We start from the raw sequence: 27,204 nt of genomic DNA, 5'->3' as shown, positions 1-27,204 counted from the left end.
TTCCCTGAAGGACTTTGGAAGGATAGGAGACTTTAGCGGCTAGGTGTCGCAGAGCGCCAAAGTGCACTGTAAAAGCGGCTTATATGTATGTAAATGTTACGCATTTATAATCGAATTTTCCTCTGATCTTATGCAAAAATGAGAATAAGTTTCGACGAAAATCGCGCGGGTACATTCTTGTAAAAAATTGAATTATTTGAGTCACTTTTGCAACCTTGAAATGGAATTACGCTCTTTTGTTTGAGAAACGACGACATTTGTAAAAGTTCACGCCATAAGACAAATTGAGAAGATCAACAAGCCACAGGGACAATCCTTTTTTTCAATCCTTGCTAGTAGCCAAGTTTGCTAAATACACTGACGTGGACATGGGGACCCAGAGGCTCCAGACTTCTCAAGATTGAACACTACTTGCCCCAGAAAAACGTCATTCTTCGTGATTTTTGACATTTTTTATCTCTGGACCTCCTCCCATAAGAGATTTTTAAACCCAACTCCTCCCTTCTCAACACTGGAAAAAAAATCCCGGCCGTGGAAGCCGTACTTACGGACTTTGTAGGACTATCGTCTATTCCTGATTCAGAGACCCGAAGTTCCGGGCGCTGGAACCGTAGTTTCGACTTGTCCGGGTTCAGAAGCCAGACCAACGGGTACTACACCCGAAAATGTCGGCTTCTGAGCCTGGAACGGACGGAGATGCTAGAGCTATACACAACGGCTATCCCAATACAACTGTGCATCAACCTCGTTCTTGGAAATTAAAAAAAATATCCACATGCGGTGTGTTATGACCAAAATTCTGGTATCTGACCTGGTCACTTGACCCGGTCAAACGAAGTTCAATTCCGACCGCGGCTCATTCCGTCGTCTCGGGAAGCAATACTCGATGAGCAGCGGCCAGCATTTCAGGCGGCGATCGTTGTCAATTCGTTGACCCTTGCTGATGTCCGATGCCCGATGTCTGGTGCATCATGGTCGCTGCATCGCCGAGTACCGTAAATTATACTTGCAATAATTCGATAGATCGCAATAACTCGCCCTCCGCCGACAAGTAGCCCCATCGATACGGATCGATCTGACTTGGTGAGCTTGAGCCGACCATAAAGGACACCGCCGCTGACTCCATAGTGCGCTCCACCCCCCCCCCCCTTACCAGTTTCCATTGCCCCCCCTCCCACTCCCTCGTTGCAGTTACCACATTCCTCTCGCGTGTTGCAATTATGCTTAATCCAATTAAATGAGGGATCACTGCAAGAGGGACTTCCGTGGGTCTGCAATTCTCATTTTCCAGCGCGAAACGCAGACACGCAATTTGCAAATTTGAGTTCTTCGACACATCAGGCCGCCGAGGGCGAGGCACCTGGAAGCTGTAAAAATGAAGCCTTGTCGATGAGCTTGGCTTAATGGTTAGCGCGTCCGACTGTAGGTCAATGGGTCCCGAGTTTGAATCCGGTGGTAAGAAAGAAGGAAGAAACAAAGGAAACGAGAAGGAAGGATGCTTATATTTGGTGATTATTCATCACAAAATATAATCGAGCTTTGGAATTTCGAAAATATTTTGGAAGAAGCCCCCGGACTCCCATTCCGCCCCCATTTGAAGTTTCTGAATCCGCGTATGGTTTATTTCGGTGGAAAATTCTTACGTATAGTTGATACGCTTGAATTTTTACATAGAAACCAGTATCTTAGCAGTTACTATCACTATTTGATGTTGCAAATATCGTACTCTACGAGAAATTTTTCAGAGAAAAAATGGATTATACTCCTTAAACTTGCACTTTATTCACTGGTCCATTAATCCTTGAAATGAAATTTGTCAAACTTTATGTAAAACTACTGATGGCAATCATGGAAATGAAAATTATCACGGTGACTAGGAAAAATCATTCGCAGCAAACCAATAAGGAGAAGATTAATGTTTTTGGAACTTGAGGGAAAAGTGGAAAACATTCTGGGGAAAAAGAAAATTAGCTCGTAGACAGCGACTGTAAATGACGAAGTAAGTCCCTAGCGCCCCGGGCCACATTCTCGATTTATTTTGAATTACAATCGTACGCAAAAGAGGTGTTTCTAATGTAATTGGCATAATTTTGAGGAATTGACACCACGAATAGCAGAGACAATTACCTCGGAAAAACAAAGGAGGCATTAGAGACAAAATACTGGTTGGAATAATTTGTAATTTTACTGTTATTCGAGTCCAGATATTATTCCAGAAATCGACAAAATAGAGAGGAGACAAGAGATTTGGTGCGGTTGTATAAACGTCCATGCTTATTATCAATGAAAATCACAAATATTCACTACCAAAGTGTGACAACGTTTCTCTTTCATTTGTACGTTCATGGGAAACTCACCCAATATCTAGAACAATAGCTAGTATTCCAGTATAATAAGTATCGGCTCTGAAATTGTCACGATATTTTATATTCAGATGTACATAATTTGTCATTCTCAGATTTTCCGAACTATAAGCAGTCTTCAATAGTCTTTAAACATTCGAGTCTTTCCTGAGGATGTGTGGTTGTGTCTATTGTTATTCATGCAGGCACAAATGAGTCATATTTTTTAGCGTCATGGTCCATGACCGTAGAGATCACTGTTAAGTTTTAACTTTTTAGTGATATTTTTAAACATACCAGTCAAAACCTCAATTCTAAATGTTGAAACTAAAATAAGTTATAATATCATTAATCATTTTAGGACCTTCAAATTTTCGAACTCTCCCTAAAACGATCGCCCAATTAATTTGTCATCTCCCTGACATAAGTGTTTAACTACACCCGACGATGAGCCCTGTTGTTGATATAAGTCAACGCTTTCTCGGGCTCATCTCAAATTGTATTTACGCCCTTTTTGTCAGCCAAGCGGCGAATTAATCTATTAAATAACTTGAGAACAGGTTGGTGCATAAGGAGCATAAGTCGTTGTCATCACTACGAGGGTTCTAAAATGAGGGAAAAGAAAATTGATGAGGAAAAATAGGAGAGAAAAATCCACCTAAAAATAAGAGTACCGATGAGAGTATAATTACCGGGAAGCACAAATAGCAAGCTTTTTTAAAAACTTTAATTTTGCTGCCTCGGCAACAAATATTACAGAGAGTACAAATAATCATCCATTCGAAAAACACGCATTAATCTCGACCCATAAACCAATAGACCAAGCATAGACTTATTGACAGATATTGTTTACTTAAAGTTCGCCTTCAATTTCGCCGCATAGGCAACAAACATACCCAAGAGCGCGAATAGTTATCTATTCGAAAATCACAAATTTACTCCACAATGCTACAGATATATAAGCTCTGATTGAACCTATATAAACGATGTCGTTAAGCTACTCGTACACTGCCGTGCTAAGGAAAAACGCCGTAGCATTCCAATTTCGCTAAATTTTTTCCTAGTAAATATTTTCTTTTGAGAAAACTTACGCATATTTTTACTTGAAATTTTAAGATATTTCAGACTAAATTGCAAATAAAATGCAAACATGAAAAAAATATCAACAAGTTCCTCGGTAAATTCGTCCTTTACAGAAGGAGACATGGCAACGTCTGAAAGCTCATACGGTGTTCTTCCTTAACATGGCAGTATAGGTAGCGTCCATTGAATTTTGCTGTATAATTGGCATCATACCTACCTGCAATTCTCATCAGAGCAACTGGAATCATCATCGGTCCCGAGGTATTTCGAGTGAAATAAAATATTCCGGATGTTCTAAATAAATCTAAGAGTGAGATGTATGCAGTAAAACTATATGTCAATCTTTTTCCCGAGCTGCATTAGCAACATGAAAGCTAATATACATTTTCACGACAAATTTTGGGGCTTCAGCGCTGCAGACGTCGTTCTCAGACGTTCGCAGACGTCGTTTCTCACTTGTAATTTTTTTTTTTTTTTTTTTTTTTTTTTTTTTTTTTTTTTTTTTTTACCAGAACATATGACCATGTTTGTATGTCCAAAATGCTACTGATTTTTTCGTGTGATCAGAAAATATTTGATAAAATCTTTAATTACAGACAACCCGTCAGTTTGATAGAAAAAACAAATATGCGAGTGAGAATTTGGCAACGTTGAATTTTAGTTACGTTCTTTCATCATGAAAGTAATAATTTGAGGCAGTCCGTCGCAAATTGCGGGAAACCAATGCTCTCCAAGCGGGAACGTCGAATCCTCCAGCGGCGAGAGTTTAAGAAAACTCGACTACAGAGAGCGCCACTTGCCTAGTCGTTTCTCCGGGGCCCTATCGTTCGCCTCTCTCGGTATAGCCGCTCTGTGCCGAGAGCTTTCTGCTGGCCGAAGACCACGCTGATTGGACCCGCCAGCGGAGCACGGAGGAGGACCTGACTCCTCCTTACTCCTTCCTCTTTGACTGGTTGTGGAGAGAGGAGAGAGGAAAGAGGCTGGTTACAGAAGGAGGTGGACCTATCGGAATTGTATTCATGTGCGGCTATTCGATGAAGCATACGCTTGTTCGACGGTTCCTGAGCGACTTATGAGCTTTTCTGACAGCGGATAATATATATCAGAGTTGTCACTGCTGATCTTATAGGCACTGCTGAGTGCGAAAGTTCCTTTCGTAGGTCAACGCTCGCGGAATCGTTTGATGATGACTGAGGACAAAAGAGTTGAGCTGAAGGTGTTGGCAGCCCTAGTCAAATTTGCAAAAACTCACATGACAAAATGCATACCACACCACCCTTTGGTTACACATTACCGATCGAATTTTATTTGATTTTTTACTCAACAAGTTGCTCATTAAATACATATATGACCTCCAAATTTAAATTTTTTCCCACTCCGTTACAGGAACGAGGTCTCTAAAATAGATTTTCCCGGTTCTAGAAAATGTACCTATTGAAGAAATCTTACCACATGAAGAGAAAAATATACAATCAAAATGCAAATTATACAATCAAAATGCAAATTATGAAATCAAAATGCAAGTTATGCTCCTCACAAAGAAAATTTCAAGTGACCATAAAACGATTCCATTGGGACTTTGGTGTCACTATAAGATTATGGTAATTATAATTATACCATAAATCTAAAATAAAAATTCATAGATAGTTTAAAAGCTTTACGCAATTTAGTTCCTTGTTAAAAAAGAAGGAAAAAAAAACATCAGGCAATTTAAAATTAGATAACTTGAAATGCAGTCAGACTGATTTCGATGAAACCAGTCCAAAATGACAAGGATCCTTGCAGTGTTAACAATTTTTTTTTTTTTTCACCGCTAAAAGAAAGTTATATTGAGCGGTGGGATTGACAACACCGAAATCCCTTCCACATAAAAATCGAAGCTCAAATACTGAATCTGTAAAATTTAAATAAGACAAAAATCAACCCCTCATCGAAACTTCATGGAAATCTCCAGTTCCTCCAGTGACATCGTGACGGTTTAGCTCGCCAATTTAGCCAGTATCTCGAAATGAAGTTATTCTGGAAGTTTTAGAGGGGGCGGGTGCCTCCTCGCGAAACAGCTGTTCTCCTGGCTAAGCTTTCCGGGTTAACCCCCTTCCCATCTCTCGGAGAAAGGGGATGGGTTGGCGACAGCTGTTACAGTTTCGCAGTTACCTCCCACCTACGCTCCTCACAGATTTTATTACCTCTTGCAAATTGGTCGGCTGGAATTTTGCGACCTTCGATCGGCTTAAGTGGAAAAGCTTGTGCGTAATCCACATTTGAACTTAGTTCTAAGAAATATCGCGGGCTTTTCTATGCTTTATTTCAGATATCTCGGTTATCGTTTGTGTACTTAAACTGATATATGAAAGGAACCTGGGCACTAATTGGTCAGTTGTACTTTCCTCAGCATTGGATAATCCTATATTAGATAACCAGAAAGTATTCTTAGCACCACCATGGTAACTTTCCGGGATAACTTTTCTACCGCTAATCATAAAACTATTTACCGCCAAGATGACTTTGCCGGATGCCTTTTTACCCCTAACCGTAAAACTTTCTATCGTTAAGATGTTTTATCCTTTCAAATCGATGCCTGAAAAAAAAATGAAACAAAATCGCCAGCAAAGACACTCTCATTCCTGTGAATAGTCATGTCAGTGAGGAATTTTGGATTCAAGTTAAGAATCAAACATCATGTATGGTGATCCTTAAGTATTACTGGAGGAATTAGATAAACACGGAAATCTTGAACGCACAGCATATAACCAACCACTTTCATTGCAATAGTGGACTATGATCAACAGATCATATTTGCACACTCAACCGTACCAGTTCGCCTTCAATACCGAAGTAGGCAATGTGAGCGGCTTAGGAGCAGTAATAGTTGCTCGCAACAATGTGACGGCGTTCACTCGCATCGAACATTGTATCAGTGACTATCTATTTTTACTCTCATTCTAACCACTTCACTTTCAATTCTCAAACAGGTAGTGCTGGCGGCTTAAAGCAGAGGCAGCTGCTTAAGGGGTATCAATGAATAATGAAGAAATATTCAGACACGTATTTGATTTTGTTTTTCGCATTGATGTATGCAGTTTTGTGGGTGGGTATTCATTCGTAAACATTTTTGGCCATCTTGGTTTGACATTTAAATGTTAAGGTTGGCAGCGACATTTTGCCGGTGTTTTCCCTGTGAGAAGATTGGGTGCCCCTTGGGCCCAAGAGCTCCAGGCTTTGACTTTTCCGTATATCGATAGCCGATGTGCGAAACCACGTTTCTGTATTTGCAACGTTGCAGATTTCCTTTTATACTTCATTATTTCTTTTGAAAACTAGTCAGCGTCAACTTTTAAAAATTTCCTTGATTTTTCTCCTCGATTAGCAGAATATTCTGTACTTTTAAGATATTAAGTTAACTTATTAGGGGGGGAAAAAAATGAGCGGAATACGTTTCGCACCTCGGCCAGCGATATATTCTCTCATCACTGCTTGTATATGTGATGATACTGATATTTCATACTTTCTATGGGTCCGTATTCAGGCTATCGTTTCAGATTCATGAAAAAATTGACGTTAAGTTTGATCGAGAGGTTTGCCAGATATCTAGTGCAGAGGTAATAGGGGTAGTGATAAAATGACTAATTTTTCAAGTAATTCGCGTAGACAGATAATGGAGCCCGTCTAACCGCTCGCTCGAGACCTTGGAAGGGTGGAAAATAGATCGTTCGCAGTCTGATTGGAAATCGCAGCTCAGTCTATATTGGGGGTCGATCGTCATGGTAACCGCATGCTCAATCAACTAGAATTCTCTTAATTCTGGCAGAATAAGAGCCAAAGTCACCATGGTTCTTCGACCCCTCATTAAATCAAGATAGGTACTTTCCCTCGTTTTTGAGATTTGCAAATGTGAACAAGTTATGTAGCAGACTTTTCCTTTCCAGTGTGAAGAAACTCTACAATGCTTCTCTATTTGAGCCTAATTACAAATTTGGAACAAAATTAAGTTCGGTTTCTACTTCAGACTAACTTTTTACACAAATCCGTTCTCATAGAACCGTCAAAATCATGGAAAATTCCTTCCTGACACTTCAGAGTAATAGAGGACCCTTCATGTGATATGAACCATGATAAAGCCTCTTTAGGCCGTAAAGATATGGTAGCTACAAAACTAAAACCCGCTCGAGATTCGAACTCAAGACCTCTCGACTACAAAGACATCACGTTATTTGACTCGTTATATTCGCTAAGCACCAAAAATATCGCATATTAATCAGCTATTTGCCGAATTCTACTATCGATAATCCTACAGTCAATGTCACCGCGTAAACAACTTGAGTGGGTGGTGAGAGAAAGTTTGGGATTGGTGTGAAGGTTATATTCATCACTTCAATTAGTATTTAAGACAAGATGTCGTCATCAATTTTACTTTAAATCATCATGAGTGTCTGTAAAATAAAATAGAACTCATCATGAGATCCTTGACACGTGGAGTAAAGAAACGTAGCCATCTCATTATTCGTTCTGACCACCGTACGCCGAATGAGGGCTTATATAAGAAATATGGTCTTTCATTGTTTTACCTACATACATTAATACAACGGATAGGGTTTTAGGAACTATGCTTTTTCATTTTTTTACCTTTATACATTATATCGATTATTTTAAGACTATTTACAGATTAGAGGGCCCGAGCCGCTTTACGGCCCAATCCCTAGGCGCCTTATGTCTTTAATATATAAAGAAGAATACATGTTTTAATCAAAAATGTCCTAAAAATACCTATGAAATGTCCGTTCAGTTGGCTGAATCTTTTGTGTGGAACAGAAACAGACCTATCAAGTTTACTGTAATTCGGTTGTGTTCAAACACGATGAAATAATCGACGACATACCTCGCTAATTTGAAATTTTCTCACAACATGCATGGGCGTATTTATGCTGAAAGGAACCAGAGACGGGTGGGAAAGAAAGGGTATGCTCGTTAGTTGAGGGCCGTAAGAATGAATGAAAATCATAAAGCGCCAGTGACGTCAGCAGCGACGACCTGGCTCGACGACCTCAACGACGGACGCCGCATTAACTAATGAGCCCTGTCCACAACGCTTTTTTCACATGCCCACGGCTCATGGGATAGCATACAGTTGTCGCTTAGTTCCTTTTGATTTGATGTAAAATCTCACTTTTCCATTTTTCAAAGTGGGATCGCGCCCATATTTACATTATTTCGCATGCAGCTTAAACGAACACAACCCGTCCCCACCTGTCTTTTGTTCCTTTCATATGATACGTCCACGTGTAACGAGGCGGATGTATTTACGCTGAAAGGAACTATGTGCATAAGGTTTGCGTATGACATAGTTCCTTTCAGCATGAGTATGTCCAGTTTTACAACGGTCTGGTCCTTGTAGTGTCAAGTTGACGAAAGGCGGTCAATTAACTGCAAGCCCTTGAAATTTGGTGAAGCCCATTGAACAGTGGCACGCGCGCTGCACAACGAACTCAAAGCCCTCGGAGAATTCAAAAAGTGATTTATTTGCATACGCTATCAAAATACTCTTCTCTGAAGTGGCTCGAGTCTGTTTTGTTGGTAGCACGCCCACATTAGATAGCTCTCACAGACGTCATCGGTAGCTCCCAGATCCTCATCGCGCTATCAATCTCGTGCGATTAATCGGAAGTTTCTACGCGAAAAGGAACTATGTGCATAGGATTTGCGTGTGTCATAGCTCCTTTTAGCATAAATACAAGTACGTCCAATTTTCTCACCTCAATGGTCATAGTTCCCCTGCCGGGGGCAATAATTAAGTGGCACGTACCGCAGATTTGTAAACGGAGAAATAACCCTCAATGCGTTGTATCCCTCACAAAAGAACGTATCTACATTTCGATGCTGCCGAATTTCCCCTCATTTTTGCCAGGAGAATCTTGGGCGTTTTCAACTAAAAATTTTCCTGACTTTTCCTTATCTCTTGCAAAAATTGAATAATTTTTAGACGAAAAGTGCCCAGATACATTCTTGCAAAAACTTGAATTGTTTTATTCGACTTGGCAACCTTGGAATGGAGTTATGTTACTTAGTCCGGAAAAACGACGAATGGGTCCCTAAACTTTGTGTTTTACATATAATATTTTGGAAACAAGGTGAGTAGATCATGAGGTGATTTATTGCGTATTTTGGGAGCTAAAATCCCGTAAAAGCCCTTCTTTTAAAAATTTTAAAGACTCTAAGGAATTTCAAACGTGTCGGAATGGCGGGTAAATGATGGATATTATGTACGACAGCAGTCAAATCACTATCTTCTCCCGTTTTCCACTCATGTTTGTTAAAATAAAAAGTATTTAAATGTGGAATCGTCACTTATTAACTCAAAACAACATGAATGATACTCTATTCTTTGATTAAGAAGACACAGTTTCGACTTTGCTATTGATTTCATATAGGAGGAGTAGAAAGAAATTTGGCGGCAGTTGCAGAAACCCGAGGTCGCCTCTGATTGGTGCCGGATGACAATTTTCGGTTCGGCGCGAAACCGAGGTGTTTTAAATTTTCGGAAAAGTTGCGCGCTTTTTGAACTGCGTATTTCTCGAGTTCGACGTAAGACGCTTTTTAGAGTATTATATTCCTTGTTAAAGCACATTCAAGATGAATCACGAAGAGCTCATTATAATCATTTGGAATCTGCATTTTTCTATACAATATTCCATGTCTGTATGTTAGGTAACGCGCTTTAAGTGTCTCCTCATAAAAATACATACAAAACCGGATGTGAGACATCATGAACGAGCACCGAAGATATTTTTCAATACCTCTTAGTAGCTTTGATACTGACAATGTTACTGCGAATATTATCAAGGATCACTTTTTACAGAGTTTATTTTTGCAAGAGATAAGAAATGTTCTGAGGCAGCTGCATTAAGACACGGGTACATTTCATCATCTCAAGAGGGCTTTGTTCTGGACTAAATTGAACCTCAAACTTTTTTTTTTTTTTTTTTTTTTTTTTTTTCTGCTGGTTTAGTGGCTTATATTCCGTTGGAACCTACAGCCATCGATAGACAGTATTTATTGTCCTTAGACATCATGGGATTTAGGCACATCCATGCTCCAGGCTTTCAAATTTTCAGGGATTAAGGCCGAGTGGAATCTGTTTCTGCAGATCCACTCGTCAGAACCTCAAACTTTATCAAACTGGTAGAGATAATGGAAGAAAATCCCCAAATGGTGGAAATTTCTCATTTTAGAACCAATGCTCGCCGAGGTTAGTTTATCGGAACTTGACATGTTAACCTCGGATTAAAGATATCAAACGAAAGTATATTCGACGATGTTCTCAATTTACAATGGACTACATTTATAAAAAATAAGAATCAGATTAAGCACCAAGGACGATCTACGTGGGTATTGATTTTTTTGCTAGAATGAAATTAAAATTAGCTGATTCCCATGTAAACCACATGCGATTAATTATTGCTAAATATGAGGGAATTTTAGAAGTTTCGTATGCGTTCTCTTATTCGTCCTACATTATCGACTCAACATTTTGATAAAAAAACGTGTCTCAGGAAAGTTAAATTCTTACCCTTCCCAGTTAAGGGGTCAAGTCTTGAAAAACACAACGATTTGAGAATAGCGTGATATTTTAGAAAAATAATTGAATTTTGCTAATGTAAATTTGATTAAGAGATAGGTTCCAATGTTTCCATGTTTTCTTAGAAGCTAGCATAAAAAAGTTAGTGTAGGTAAACTTGAGATATTGCGAATTGAAAAAATTGAGAAGGAGGGAAAAAATAAAAGAATATTTGTTATTTTTAGCATAGCTGATTCCAAAATACAATACAAAAGTAGAACGTCAAATCTTTAATATTTTCATCAATATACTAATTATGAGTGCTTTAATAATAATTGTGGCAAAGTGCGAGTTCTATTCGTATTTCAAGACGATACCAAACCTAATTTATACACAGTATTCTTCGACTGTTTACCGTCGTGCGATAGAATAACACATTAGAGAACAGAATTTTGATCCTTGCTACGCAAGTGCACCGTCAGTGATTCATGCCGAAATTTAGAAAAATGCTGTTCCTCCATTCTTTCGCTAGGAAAAGTTCAAAATTTAGCCGGCCAGGTTGGCCTAGCGGTCAGCGCGTCTGACTGTAGACCTATAAAGTTCCTGGGTTCGAATCCCGGTGGTGGCGACTTTTCATGGAACTGACGAGTGGATCTGCAGAAACAGACCCCACTCGGTCTTAATCCCTGAAAATCTGAAAGCCTGGAGCATTGATGTGTACTAACCCTAACCCGATGCTCATTCAAGGTTGCAGAATCCTCAAATGGATTGAAAAACCTCTAATAACTTTTTTTTAAAAAAATGGTCCGCACAATTTTCGCCACCAGGGCTACCCAACGTATCTGTAAAAAGCTCATGAATCATGATAAAAAGAGGAACAGTTAGCCCGAATCAATATGATATTTGAAAATGTATCAATATGTCTTACCTGCTGTTTCTTCCAGTTTGGGTCTCTAATATTCCAATCACTTCACGGAAACGTCACAAAATACAACTAATCGCAGAGATATTTCGCACTAATAATCGTATTACCTAATATGAAAATGAAATAGACTCAATTATTTGTTATGTGACTTGTATATATTATATTTATCTTTAAAATTTATATCTACATATATAATTATTTGCTCATTGATTACACCACGCTCACGCTCTGGTAGAATTTCTTTTTGAAAGAAGACCCCCGTGAAAATGAACTCCTCTGCAAAAACTTCAACTGACAACACTCGCAAAACCTCGGAGATGAATTTCACAATTGATGAATTCAATATCCACCCAAAGTTCAAACCACGGATAAAAGTGGGGTTACCACTAATTTCAGCCTTAATTTTTTCAACCTCAATGATTGATAACAATAATTTTGCACCAGACCAAGAATGTCCTGAATACAGGTCACTGGAGGAAAGATTTTGTAGACAATGGGTGGTCTGTGATAAAAATTATGATGTTAAGGTATCGTTGAAAAAAAGGCTGGAATTTCAAATAAAATTTGGGTATTGATGATAAGTGGCAATAACTATTGTTTTATTAATTTAACTTTTCTCGTCTTTTTAATCACATATCACGTCATTTACACATCTACAAAGTTATTTACAGTTTTTATAGATGGATAACGAACAGTTGGCCCGGATGGTTTTATTCTTATTAGTTTTTACGTAATATATGCGTATTTACTATGAATCAACGATGCACAGATTTGAATGTACCAAATTTATATTCTACTTATTAGACACCAACTTCAAGAAAGCACATCTGAAGTCACGAAGTGTGGGACTTAGGTTTCATATAACGCAGCGCACTCATGAACTTTTGTCCTTTTTATAGATTAAAGGCTTCATAAAGCTCGAACTTTTAGTTCTGCCGATGAAGTTTCGAAAGTGTGCGTTTCATCATCTTACTTAGCTCATCTTAGTGAGAGACCGGAACTTCCGAAGCTTATGTGACAGCGAGGGCACCGATCGAAAACAAGTAGAATCGAAAATATTTTAGCTCTGTGAGCGTCAATTTAATATTGCAATTTCCTTTTAGAGGGGAATTTTATGCGATTAATAGTCAATTAATTAAAAATTCGCCGATGCTCTGTAGCAGCAAGATTTCGACGACGGATTTCTGTAAAAGCGGACGATCACGGAAACAGAGGTTCTTTTCGCAACACGCACTGGGCCCGACACTATCCCGCAATTCTGATATTATGAGTTTATGCAGGCGCGAACTTTAGTAAATTAAGGCAATTAATGTTTTAAATGCAAATTAGCTTCTCTCTTAAGATCTTAAGAGAGGCGCGAAAAAGTATTTGATCTTAACGCACCCGCGTCTGAAAATTGGAAACTGTCCTCGTTAAAACCTGAATTCCTCGGGCAAATTTAACAGGTAGGGAAATATAGTCGAATCAAAAATAGTTTAAGCTCAGTAAGCGCTTAAGTTTATTCCGTAGCTACGGATTTGTGCTGGAGGATATTCACGCGGAAGGTGACGAACCCATTGAAAAATACGCTTACGCTCTAAGGCAACGACATGCTTTTGAAGGATTTCTTTAAAAGTAAACACTTTCACACAATATTTATTTCTTTTTCTTCCTTTCTTTTTTTTGCAACACGGTCAGGCACTATCCCGAACTTCGGTACATCCAAACTGCGGAACTTGATTACCTAAAGGAGGCTCAAATTATTTCAGCTCAGTTAGCGCTAGACTTTCTTTCTGGGAGGAACATCATGCGATACTTAATAGATCCACTGAAATTTTTTTAGCAGCGACATTTCAACACAGGTTTAGCTAGAAATCGGTCGATTTTGCGGCCACGCGTTTTTTGCGACACGCACAGAGCCCGACACTATCCCGAACTTCGATGTATCGAATATCTCGAACTGCGGAGCTTAGCTGAAGGAGGCTCTGTGACTGACTCCTCGGGAACGGGGGGACCCTGAAAATGGTACGGGCGCGGGCTGAATGCGTTATCTTGGGCATTATCTTGGCTCATTTGAGAGGAGGTGACTCTCGGCTCGGCAAATACTTTCGCCAGATTAAGATGTTTTCGAGGCGGGTTTTCTCGGCTATTTTTTTGTGCCGAGATGGGATCCGATCGAGTGTCATGGGAGCCCGCTGCTTGCCCACTTGAAAGCTTCTTGTTCTCAATTGTTTTCCATCTTACCCGCGTTGCCACCGGCATCAATAGAAATTAACTTACTGCCTAAGAAGATGCTTGATTGAGTTCCTCCCGATAGGAGACGAAGGGGACGCTCAGTGAAAGCGTGGTTGCTGGGGGTTTTAGAGGAAATGAGGGAGTGCCAACTCCTTGACGAGTTATGGGAGGACCGGGCACTGAGGCGGCTAGGCGTCGCAGAGCGCCAGAGAGCACGCTGTCAAAGCGACTCTCATGTCGTCACCTTGCGGCCAAAGTATATCACAAACGCCACGCGCCGTTTCGAAATTTCCGCCGCCATTTAATTTTTTTACAGAGAAATTGTTCAACGAAGTTGTCCAAAAATTTTACTGAATTTTCTTTGTGCTGCCGATAAAATTCAGTGAAATTTTCAAATACAGTATACTCTGGATTATCCGGCTTCGTATTATCCGGACTCTGGATTATCCGGATCGATTTTGCAACCATGTAACTACGAACGCATTCCGATAAGTGAGCGGATCCGCGGAGAAGCGGTCGCAAGGCATATTGACGCCTGCAAGGCTGACGGAATACTTCATGCATTGCGCCAAACAGGGAGGTCGGCGTGGAGCACATTAGCGCCTACCAGATTGCATAAATACTTCTCGCATTACGCCAAACGCAGTCCAGTCGGTTAGTTAGCCTTAAACGCACATTAGCGGCTACAAGACTGCATGAATACTTCACGCATTGCGCGCTTTAATCGTTGTATTGTAATTTATCGTTGTCGGCTACCATTCACAATCACCATTGAGTCGTTCAGTTTGGCGTTAACCTTTTAAATCGTGTTGGTATGTACATGATGTATACAAAAAAGAATACTGTGGTGTTGGTTGGTGGTGTTTGTGTTTACTATTATCATCCGGATCGGGCCCGGCACCAATTAATCCGGATAATCCAGAGTCTACTGTAGATTCAACCGACAATTTCTCTTTATAAAATAAAATGGCGGCGGAAATTTTGAAACGTCACATGGCGCTTGTGATGCTTTGTGATACTTTTTCAGAGTGAACACAAACTTCTCAAAAGTTCCTGCGGAGGAAATAAGCCAGTTTTTCCAGGACAGATTTTTGGCCTGCCCCAAATATTCAAGGGAAGTATCAATGTGCGTAATCACACCGTACCCCAATTTGTATTAATTATGCTGCCTCTAAATTCTTAGAGAGAAACTGCCATTAGTCTGCTTATTAAAAAGTCCTAGATCACAATACATGGGCACTTATAAACCACCAGTAAAAGTTCTCTCGTCAAAATTTTACCTCAAACATGATAAACAGTCCAAAATGGACGTTCTTATTCTGAAAGGGATTAAAAGCACACAAATCCTATACACTCCTTTTTATTTAATTATTGCTCCATAATTCCTTTAAGAATTAATACGTCCCGATCAGACTTAAGTATTTTTACTTTAAATTACGGGTATACTCTCTGAATTCAAATTCCTGACATAAAAAAACCTGAGTCAAAGAGTAAGTCAAATAAGCTAAGAGGTGATAAAGACTAACGTAAGAAATTTGTCAATGATGACACCTCTGAATCGGTTTTTAGTTTTTCGGCACGAAATTAGCTTTCTCCTTGTCCATTCAGATACGTATTGAAGAACTACAATTTCGCTACAAAATACTTGTACTTCCAGCCTGAATAATGTAATTTAGGTTGAAAATAGAAAAAATATGATGGTGGTCGATCAATAATATATAGCTATTGGAGGTGGATCTAACAGAAAGCTACACAATTTTGAGGACCTCCCCTCTAAAAATCATCATCAATACCTCTCTTTTTCTCGTTGCAGTGTATTGAACTTCGTCGTTGCCTTTTCATTCGAACCGAACTAGAAATGCTGCCTTAATTTTGACTACGCTTCATTGAACGTGGCAACAATGTAATCGCTACTACTAATTTAATTTCAAGTGTTACTCAAGAATAGAACTTGATAGACGTTCGAGGCATGGATCAACGAAGCCTCAATCACACAGGACCGAATGCTGGAGAAGGCGAAGTCATTTCTCTCTACGTGATACTCCAATTTTTAAAAACATATTCCAATCGTAAAAAAGTGTATTTTATTGTCATTTCTATAGAAAGGTCCAGAAATGTGAAATTAAAGAAAATAATCTTCTTTTTCTGTCTTACCTTTAATGTAAATAAATATTAAATATATTTTATTTAAATTATTTTATTCTTGTTGTTGTTGTAATTACCTTTGATTTTTATACTTTTATACTTTTGATACTTTACAACTAATTTTGTATTAGCCTAGTTGAGAATGGGCATGTAGCTGACCTGGAACTTGGCTGTGTTTTCACCATATTTGGACCGACTTCATCAGGAAGGAACCAACCCCAGGGCTGGATCGAGGGGGCTGCCACATGGACCACGGCCCATGGCGGCATTTTGCAATTTTTTTATATGTAGGTATAAAAAAATCGAAAAAAAATTATCAATGAGAAAAGGGGGCAAAATCTCTTTTTCCTGAGAGTATAGCAATTTCTAATTGTATCGTTTTTCGGTGATAAATGAGACATCATCTTTAATTAGTCGAGTTAAGAGAGGAACTAAACACGCAATTTTGGCCTGGAGCTCAGCGCAGAGAGAAATGATGACGAGGACTTGAGATGAAAAAGACAAGCCCTCGGCACTGCAGTCGACATGTAACACATATTAGCGCCTACAAGACTGCATGAATACTTCAACCATTGTGTCAAACACAGTGCGCCGGTCAGGAGCAGTTGGCGTGAAACGCGTAGCGCCTACAAGACTGCAGGAATACTTCACGCATTGCGCCAAACGTAGTGCAATCAACCCGGCGCAGTGGCGGAACTGAAAAACATTCTTAACTCAATTTTTTCGAAAATGTAGGTTAATTCCCCTCTGAAAAACTCGGTTCATTTAAGGTTTGTTATACTCACTTTTTTGGTGTTTTAATTTTTGCATTTTTAGCTCACATCAAGTAACTTTTCACCAAAGCATGAAAGTAGCTTCACCTTGAAGCTAAGATATTCCCGGATTTCGTATTAGCCTTATTCATCCTCATTATTGCACTTAGAATTTGCTTTCTACCTCACTTCAGAGAGCACAGACAACCTGAGATAAGCTGGGCCCCTAATTTCCATTTAAGCCTAAATGACAAGCGCACTCCTACTACATTGTCACAACTCACAAGTGAGTAAAATGGGTGAAATCGAGCGTCTTGAATGTTTACCCGTCTCAGATAAAAAACAAATTAGGGAACCATTACCGGGGCACGGAAACCATGCATATGACCGCCTATATCCGAGGATCCAACATTGCTCCCCGACCCCATTCCAAGAAAAAGAGCATCGCTATTTGTTCAGTAATTAGCGGTGGAATGTTAGTGCCCCACAATCGATTGAGTCCGACGATTTTTTACACGTTCTAGGCTGTAATATCGATTTTTCGTATCGAGGAGCGAGAGTGTTGAAAAGATAGGTGCGCCATTTGCCGGCGTCATGCTGTCTGCTATCTTTACCACTGTGTTGTCGGGCTGGGCTTTCATTTTGTTTTATTTTTATCTCGGCATTATTTCGGAATTTTTTCATCGTATTTCTCATTTTTTTAAAGCAACTTACTCTCCAAATCTAATTTATTTTTTCCTGTTTTTTTTTTTTTTTTTTTTTTTTTTTTTTTTTGTGTTTACACTTTTAATGATATTTTTTTTCAAGTGTGAATATGAACAACTATATGCAGTGTTAAGGCGCCTTTAAATAATACATGTATCGACCAACCATAATGTTGCAACTGTTTTAGATGAATCTGATCTTGCTTATGCAGAGCAGTCAAAGCATATTGATAAAATGTGTCTTATGCAGGGGTTGATTACACTAGTTCGAAGCAAAGTTTCCTCTAAAAAATGATTCACACAGCGAGATGTTTGAAAGTGAACTTCTACAATAGACTTGTATTTTTTGATCGCATGAGATGGTATTATAAATATTTGGAATTAACATAAGTTTAAGAAAAAATATAATTAAGGTCAGGATTTGACAAGCTGGTAAAACAGTGCTGGGTCCACACCACTTTGAGGGGACCGCAAGGCCTGAAGATGCCGAAAATTTCAATACAGTTAAAAATTGATCCAAAGTTTAGACCCAGCATTATTTTACCACCTTGTTACATACAATTGGACGTATTTCTACCAAACAGACCTATGTGGAGGTGAGAAATATGGGATGTGCTCTGGAAAGCTGCATAAGAAGCAATGTAAAAGTGGGCGTGATTCCTTTTGAAGGATTGGAAAAGCGGGATTTTACATTCTATCAAACAGACCTATGTGCCAACTGAATGCGGAACTCATGAGCCGCAGGCATGGCAAGAGAGCCTTGTGGACAGGGCTCATGAGTTAAAGAGTCCCGCCAACGACCCTCCCGTCGTTCCGGAGCTCGTTCGTTGCCGCTGACGTCACTGGCGCTTTATTATTCTCATTCACTCTTACGCAAAGAGAACTAACGAGCACACCCCATATTTCTCACCTGCACATAGGTCTGTTTGGTAGAAATACGTCCAATTCGTATCACATTTTTAGTATTTATTTCTTGTTAGGATTTGTACGGTTTGTATTTTTGAAGAGGAGTCACAGAGTCACACCTTTGTCTCCTGCTATTTACCTATGACTCGGCCACGTACAGAGAAATAAGAATCGTTGATTCGGTTTGATTTCGGTTCCATTAACAATATCACATCACTACTGGGACCGAAATCATTTTTACCACAAAAGTAACAATATATAAATACAAAATACGACCAGAGAAGTTTATGGGACCTAAATCCACTTTGATCATTGTAAAAGCAAAGATTATTTTTGCTCCATGGTGGCCGATTTGATGTGACGAGCCGACGCCTTGTGCCAACTTTACAGAGAAGAAAAAAGATCCTAACGCTCAAGGTCTTTTTTAAAACTGAGGAGGTAGGAGGTAGGTAGGTGCAAGAAGACTCTTGGGGCTCTAGGGACCTTCTTGTTTAAGATACCTCATATTCTAAAGAGTCCTTGATGAAAATTGATTCGCTCATTGCTCAAAATTCATCGCACTTCTGACACAAAGGCGCATCTCTGTCTCCCTATGAGCCTCGGAAAGCATTAAGTTATACGGAGAACAGGGCTTACGTGAAAATTGAGATTAGCCCTAACGTAAGAGGAACAACGAATTGGACATGGTTTGGCATTTTATTGGAGGGAAATTGGGTCATTATAGCAACATATAACCACTATTTCAAGACGGTTTTATGCTTAAGAGAACTATGTGACAATAAATTACTGGTGCTCTTCTTTGCTGTGTTCCGTTTTCATTCTGATCAGTTCGCCTTCAAAAGTTGAGTAAGCATCGTGAGCGGCTCATGAGCAGTAGTGATAGTTGCATGCAATGATTTGTCCACGCTCTTTCGTTTTAATCCTAGAATTTGCTCATTACTATCACTCCTCTGTGCCATTCTGTTTTCATTCTAATCAGTTCGCCTTCAAGATTTGTGTAGGCAATTTGGACGGCTTAAGGGCAGGAATAATTGCATGCAGTAATTTGTCCAGATGTTCACATTCCTAAGTTATAATGATGAAATTCGCTCAATAATTTAGAAGGAACTTTGTAAGTACACAGAATTGGTACACATATTCAACATGGTTTCTGCCAATTTTATTCATTTTCACATGGTTTCTCCTTGTGTAAATACGTCCTTTTCATGGTAGGTATCTTCCGAAGAGTCTAGAATCTTATATTTCTAATATTGCCGACCTCATAACTTGCAATTTGACTACATTTTGTTACCGGAACTGTAAATTTTGGCTCAGTTTATGAACAACGTATGTATTAATAATTTCCCTGTAGGTGTTTTTACGGACGAACCACAAATTGTAGTTCCCAATTGCAAAAAGGAGTCCAATTTATAATCAAATATTAGTGTGATAACCCCCGATTCCGATGACCCCGATGAGTAGAAATTTAACCATCCGTTTTGATGAGCCTCAAAAATGAAGGTTGGGCTTACGAGAAAATACCGATTCACTGGATTGTATTCAGACAATCCATCCCATCAAACGCAAAAATACGCTTCGTTTGTGGCATTTCTGAAGCCTAAATACAGGTTATAATCAAAACTAGATTCCACGTGGCGCTATTTCTCCTGTGAAAGGACTATGGCTCCTTCCTCCTCAGTTCATCCGTGATATCCAAATCAAAATTGGGAGTATTTATGCTAAAAAGAACCAGAAAAGGGTGGAAAAGAAGGAGTGTGCTCATTATTCAACGGCTGCAAGAATAAATGGGAATTATAAAGCGCCATGCAGTGACTTCAGCCGCGACGACGGGGACGAGGAGATTCAAGTTGACGTCATTCAACTCATGAGCCCTGTACACAACGCTGTTGTAACATGGTCACGGCTCATGAGTTAGCATGTTTTGGCGCATAATTCCTTTAAATTTAATGTCAAATCCCATCTTTCCATTTTCCCAAAAGGAATGGGTCTGTTGCGCTGGTCACAGCATCGTGTTTTGATTCTTGAATCTTGGAGATTAGCTGAAAATTGTGAGATATGTTCAAACAGCAGCTTTCAGCATTCAATATTAATCAAGATGTTGCTCTTTGAAGTCGAGTTTTTGACGTCATTCACCGCTGTAGTGACACCCTTGGTATCATCCACCTTGCTTTCATCCGAGCAACACGTTGAGTAACCAGTGCAGATGTGCGTCTCACTGCTTGATAAAAGCAAGGTGGAAGAAACCAAGGGTGTCACTACCGCAGTGGATGACATCTTGAACCGAATTTTTCAAAGCGCGATATCTCGGTAATATTCAACGCAGAAAGTTGCTATTTGGACGGATCCTATTAATTTTAGCTGATCTACAAGAATCAAGCATCAAATTCACGATTTTGTGACCAGCGCAACTGACTCATTGCGCCCACTTTTATACATTGTTTCTCATAAAACTTAAAAACGAGCACATCACATCTTTCCTATCCGTCTTCAGTTCCTTTTAGAATTTCGTTCAATCTTATGAACTTGGCGAGAACAAAAATACAAATCGTCAGAAAAAAAACCGGTCGGAGCCAATTCTGAAGTGGATGAAGATATTACGGTGGATCCTTCTCTCGCAGTCAGGTGATACCCGGTCTCGGCTATGACAAGCGTCGATTCTCGTCTCGAGTGTTTTCGGAACGTCAGATGAGAGCCGTTATCGGTGCTTGCAGCGATCCCAGATTAACGCATTCGAACTATATAATTTGACCAGGATTTGGTTTCTTCTCGCTCTCGAGGTGGATTCCCTTGTTTTTCCGCGCTCTGAGTGGGTGGCAGAGCTTAAAACTGGCACGAGCTCCGCTTGTGACTGCATCTCGACATGGACCCATCGAGTTGGGACTCCTTTGAGGTTAGAGACTCTCGCGTCGATGGGGTGACGGTGGGTATCCCAGATGGAGGGGAACTGACCTGTAAAACGTAAACACTTGAGATTATCGACTCGATACGAATGAATTTTCCAAGGAAATTAATTAGGCACAAGTAGGCAGAGGAATGCTTCACATTTTATGCGCTCCCAGAGGCACGTGTTCTGAGAAATGTGCTATAAATGGAATACATTTTGCAATAGGAACTATGTACTATTTTTGGCTCGTTTCAGAGGCAATGTATGAGTTTTCATACGCAGATAGGTGTATCTATCGGTTAGGTCAGAGATAATAATTACATACTTAAGAGTCGCTCTCACTACGCTCTCTGGCGCTCCGCGACGTCTAACCGCCACAGTGCCGGGTCCTCTCCCAACCCGTCAAAGAGTTTGTGCACTCCCTCATTTCATTGAAACCTCCTGTCACCACTTACACTGGACGTCCCCTTCATCTCCTTCCAGGAGGAACCTAGTTAAATGGAATCTTAAATTAAGCATCTTCTTTAGCAGCCTCTCTTCTGTCATCCTGTTGACATGACCGTACCAGAAAAGCTGTTTGGTCATGACGTCAAAAACGATGTCATTTTCAACTCCCATGATCTGACGCACTCTATCATTAAGGGCCCAATCTCTACCAGAAATTCCTGCCAACCTCCTCCAGAAATCCACCTCCGCTGCTCTTAGCATCCCCTGTGTCCCTATATTTCTTCAGCTGCCAAAGTTTGGATCCGTGCGTCAAAATACTTTTAACTACATCATTGTAAATTCTTCAGAAATAGTAATTACTGATTACAAAACGGGGTCTTTAGTAGAGGACGTTTTTAGGTAAGGAGTCAACATGAGTGGAAGTAGAGGCTTTTTGCGGGGAGCTAGGAGGAAACTTGCCACAAGGGATTTGGAATGCACTAAGGACATTCTACCAAAGGGAGATCCATAACTTCAAGGGAGAGTTCGGGAGATTTCTCTACCTTAAGAGAGCGGTCTGAATTTCCTCCAGAACAATCTTGTAAATTTGAGTTGTCTCATGGGCAGGATTAAGCTGTTAGTACCGAAATTTTGATCGAATTACAATTTCAAGATAATTCATGCTCTCATTTATAGCAAAACACCTCACATTTCTTGGAAAGGGCCATGCACATTTCTGGAGGGTGGGGGCTGGACCGCTTCCATTCAGCCCGCCAATGCACTGGACCGAGACGTACGGGCTTTGTAGACACACCATCCTCTCTGGTCGCAGAGGTCGAAAGTTCCGGATGCTGGAGACGTGGCTCAACTGCTTCGGGTGCTACACCCAAACTTTCGACCTCATAGCCCGGAATGTGGACGATATGTGTATTACACAGTCTGTAAGTAAGGCTTCCTCAGCCTGAGTTTTTTTTCAGTGTGCGTGCTGCTAACTTTATCTTTATATGACAACGAGAGTGAGCAACCCATGAAGAGAACTGATCTGTTATAAGTAAACACCAATCTACATTAGTAAAATTTAATTCAATCTTCGAAAATAACCATCGATCTAGTTTTGAATATTAATAATAACCTCTATGAAATATTTATGAAAAATTATGGCCAGAGATAATGCCATGAAATCTGCAAGAGTGAATTTTCCAGGAGCATTAATTTCGGACAAAAAGGCAAAAGATTGCATCCGCCACCAAAGAAACACGTGTCTTGATAATCGAGGATTCACATATCTATAAATAGAGTAACACTTTCAAGTCAGGACTTTGGGATGAAAGTCTATGGGATTTGTCTTGGTGGGGGTGGGGATCCCAGATACAATGGAATGTTACCTGCAAAACACTTGAGATTGTGAGCTCGGTAGAGATGAATTTTTCGCATGAAAATTAATTAGGCATACGTGGGCAAAGTAATGCTTGAACTCTCTCGCTCCGCAGAAAAACACGTGTTGTGACGATATGTATAGTATCATCCGAAATTCGTTTATGTAATAATATAAGTAACAGTATCACACAAAATCTCGGTCGATTTTGGACGTTGAGACTTGGCGTTTAAACAGGTCTTACTATTTCTTGATAACCTCCAAGCTTTAACGATCAAAAGACGCTTCTGCGACTATACTGAAAATAACCCATTCCGACGTGCCATCAAGCTGCAAAACGACTTACTTGAAGAATACATATTAAGTTTTTAGATATAGAGAAAAGAATTTTTATAAAATTTTCATGGAAGTTATTATTAATATTCAAAATTAGATCGATAATTATTTTCGAAAATGGAATTAACTTTTACTAATGTAGATCAAGTGAGTATATTTTTAAGGCTTATTGCTCTAAAATAAGACCAAGAATGTTCTCGAAATCCCTAAAATAAAACTAACACCGTACGGTAATAAAAGGAGCGAAAGTGATCATGGAGTGCTGCTTTCAGCTTGCTCTTAATAATGGAGGGGCGACACCACTTTAAACACAGAAGACTTATTGACCTTGATTTTTAGGTGCCACTCAATCGATATCCAAATCACAAGTACGTACCCTTGGATCCAAACCTCACATATCAAAAATACTGGAGTTAGAAAATTTCCAAACTTGTTGGAACAATAATTAGCGGCTAGAGCATGAACTTCATCACATTGAGGTAACCTGGTACTTAAATTTTGGTTAAAAATACACGAAAACTATTTGACGTCAATTTTTTGTTGATATGTTTTTGACTAAAATTTTATCTACCTACTCTAATAATTTTCCTGAGATGTGCGTCTCAGAAATAAGTTTTAGCCTAAGGGCGCAATATTCTGAGGGGCAGAAATTATTGAGAATTCATGTCATACCTAAACGTCAGCATCGGTGTATAAATAAGTTATTCTCCATGTCTTTTATCAATTTTTACTTTACGAATCTAGCTTTTTTCGAGGCATCAATGTTGTTACAACTGGTATCTCAACAGTGTTTGCAGTCGGTCTTTCCCCCTTTTTTTCTTATTTTTTGTGTGATTAAAGTAACTTCATGTCCTTCTGCTAGAACTGGAAGAACATGCTCTTTGCACAGGCAACAACTGCTGCTCCTAAAACGCTCAAATTGTCTGTCAAGGCTTTGAAGGCGAACTTGTCAAAGTGATCTTAAACTACTATTCTGTGAGAAGGGTAATTTCATGCGATCCCGCAATTGGGACAAAATGATAATGCTGAAACCAATCCGAGTATTGTTGCAACTCTCGAAACGGTATAACATTGCTTATCAAATTTTGTAAGAAGAAACGGGTCAGGGTAAGCTAGAAGAATTGTAAATTAAGTTACCTCACGTCCTCCTCCAGTTAGAACCGAATGAACATGCTCAAACTGGTACAAGCAACTATTACCACTCCTAAGTCGCTCAAATTGCTGTCAAATTTTTGAAGGCGAACTGGTCAGAGTAGGTAAGCGTCAAGTGTTCGGGCCGTATTTGAAATTAGGCTACACAGGCTATTGCCTAAGGGCGCATCACTTAGACAGGCGCAACATTCTGCGTTTCAAAATGTCAGTGCTTGTGTAGTAAAAGTGTAATGCTTCGTGTCTTCAGTGATTTTCTATTTTCAAAATCTGGTTTTTCCGGCCATAGAATTTTTGCTCAAATCTTGTTTTCAAGGGTGGAATTAAACAATTTTCCCAGCTGCCTCTAATCCTTCTTTTCCAGCGGGTAGGGGGGTTCGTCCCCCCACCCCCTCCGAGAGTGTCTTCTTTTAGAGCGCCAACCAAAGTTCAACATAAGGCGCTGAAAATGTAAACCAGGCCCTGCCTACAATTTCCTTGCTCTTTTCGATAATAATTCATTTTCTGCACACACCATTTTGCCGTGCTGAGGAGAAACGCCGTATGAGCCTTCAGACGTCGCCAATGTCCTTTAGATAAAGTAAGAATTTCCAAAGAAATCTGTCAATATTTTTCCTCCAATTTACAGAGAATTTCATTCACGGTCAAATCAACATTATCTGAAAATTTCACAAGGAAAATATTCATAACGCTCCTTACTAATTTGGCAACTCGAATGTTCATACGGCGTTTTTCCTTACTGCGGTGCGCGGCGGCATCCTCGCCTTCAAAACAACATAACAGAATAATTCTTTACAATTCTACCGTGCTAAAGAAGAACGCCGTATGAACATCCGAGAGTTGCCAATTTTCCTTCGATAAAATGTTTATTTTTGAGACAAGTTATGAATTTCTTTGAAATTTTCAGGATTTTTAGGTGAAATTGCGAACACAATCATTTGAAAAATCGGAAGTAAAATATTCATGAGTTTACCAGGAAATTTGTGTTTTATCAAAGGATATTTGGCAGCGCCTGAAGGTTCATACGGAGTTTTTTCTTAGCATGGCAGAATTGAATTGCATTTTGCAATAAAAAACCACTATCTCTGGCTCTTTCATGAAAGCACATATCTGCATAGGGAAACCAATGGCATATATGTTATTTCTAAAATGGTCCAGAAATAGTGGTTCCTTATTGCAAAATGTAATCCAATTATAGTTTGTATCAGTTGAGATCAACTGCGAACTTTGTGGTTCATTATATTATGTATGCTTACTCTTGATTGACCGTTGGTTTTCATTTTGTTCTTTCCTCTACTCCAGAGATGGTGCCGGGTTCCCTTCTTCATTCTGTCAATTTATCTGCATTCGCTCTAACGCCTACGCCGCCGATATCACGCGCGTTTAACTTGATCAATGTCACGGAGCCAAGACGCCGACGGCAGATGAGCCCTGAAAATTTAAAGAGGAAGATAACGGCTCATTGAACTCCTCATAAAAAGAAACGATCACGAAAATGAGCTGCAGATGGATGAGAGTGCAATGACGGGTGTTGGAGAATAGAAGGAGCTTCCAATTGGAATTTATTCATTTGTACATGTAATACGATTTATTTAGGTATTTTTATACCTATTTTAATGGAGATTAAAATCTGATGACTAATTTTTGTAAAATTATAAGATGTCTTCGTTTGTTTTAATTTAATTTAAGATTTTTCATTTAAAAATTAATTTTTGCATATTATTTGAAGTTGTTGATTTTTTATACCTCCATTCATTGTGGCCTCAAAATACGAAACAACTGATTGTGCAACCTTAGCACAGTTAATTTCCTCCTATCGGCCTCCTGGTGTAGTGGCTGTAGCCCTTGCCCTATGATCGGGAGGTTCCGGATTCGATTCCCGGTCATGTGACGCGAGCTTGATGGTTCGGAGAACGGTTACGTGGGGCTGGCTAAATTAGGGGCTGGGGGTAGAACTTTAGGGACTGCAAACGTGAGAATACTCCCTCGGGGATATTTGAGGTGAAAAAGAAATTCTGCATAAGAAAGAAAAAAATGGGGCAGCAATATTCTGATTGTCTTTTTCTACCATTTTGAACCGCTATTGACCACCATAACCTTATCAAGCTGTTTCCCTCAATTGAAACGATGAGTAAATGAAGAGATATATAATAATAATAACATTTCCTTTTAAAAACAATATAGATATTGGTGACTTCAAAAAACTTATTACCAAGTAATTTCAATAAGAAAATTCCCCTCGAAACTTTAATTTTTTGCCTCACAACATTATTAATGCACATTTTTCATGACCCATTTGAGATACACACGGAGAAAAAAACTTCGTGCGTGAAACCCAAAGCTCGAGCCGTATAGCTCTCTGAATTTTTTAGATCGAGCATTTAAAAACTCGAGTTCCAGTTTGCAAAGTC

The 27,204-nt window shown here is 39.5% G+C and overlaps 1 protein-coding gene and 1 long non-coding RNA gene across 5 annotated transcripts in view; both read right to left on the bottom strand.

Moving 5' to 3' along the window:
* LOC109031006 (uncharacterized) overlaps positions 1-14,421 on the bottom strand; it is a 357,064-nt gene extending 342,643 nt beyond the window's left edge. Inside the window, exon 1 of the mRNA XM_072297718.1 lies at positions 11,906-14,421. The gene's annotated coding sequence lies outside the window, so the exon portion shown is untranslated. The remainder of the gene's footprint in view (positions 1-11,905) is intronic.
* A 3,607-nt stretch (positions 14,422-18,028) lies between these two features.
* The window catches only part of LOC109030966 (uncharacterized), a 92,538-nt gene continuing 83,362 nt past the window's right edge, over positions 18,029-27,204 (bottom strand). For 3 of the 4 annotated variants that reach the window (XR_011899441.1, XR_011899440.1, XR_011899438.1), the window contains 2 exons: positions 26,050-26,224; positions 18,029-21,572 (listed from right to left, as the gene is read on the bottom strand). This is a non-coding gene — a long non-coding RNA (uncharacterized lncRNA). The remainder of the gene's footprint in view (positions 21,573-26,049; positions 26,225-27,204) is intronic. The other variant, XR_011899439.1, reaches the window with a different exon arrangement.

This window comes from Bemisia tabaci, chromosome 3 (assembly GCF_918797505.1).
Source record: "Bemisia tabaci chromosome 3, PGI_BMITA_v3".
Lineage (NCBI taxonomy): Eukaryota > Metazoa > Arthropoda > Insecta > Hemiptera > Aleyrodidae > Bemisia > Bemisia tabaci.
Note: the sequence above shows the minus strand (reverse complement) of the source record. Positions and strands in the feature narration are given on the sequence as shown.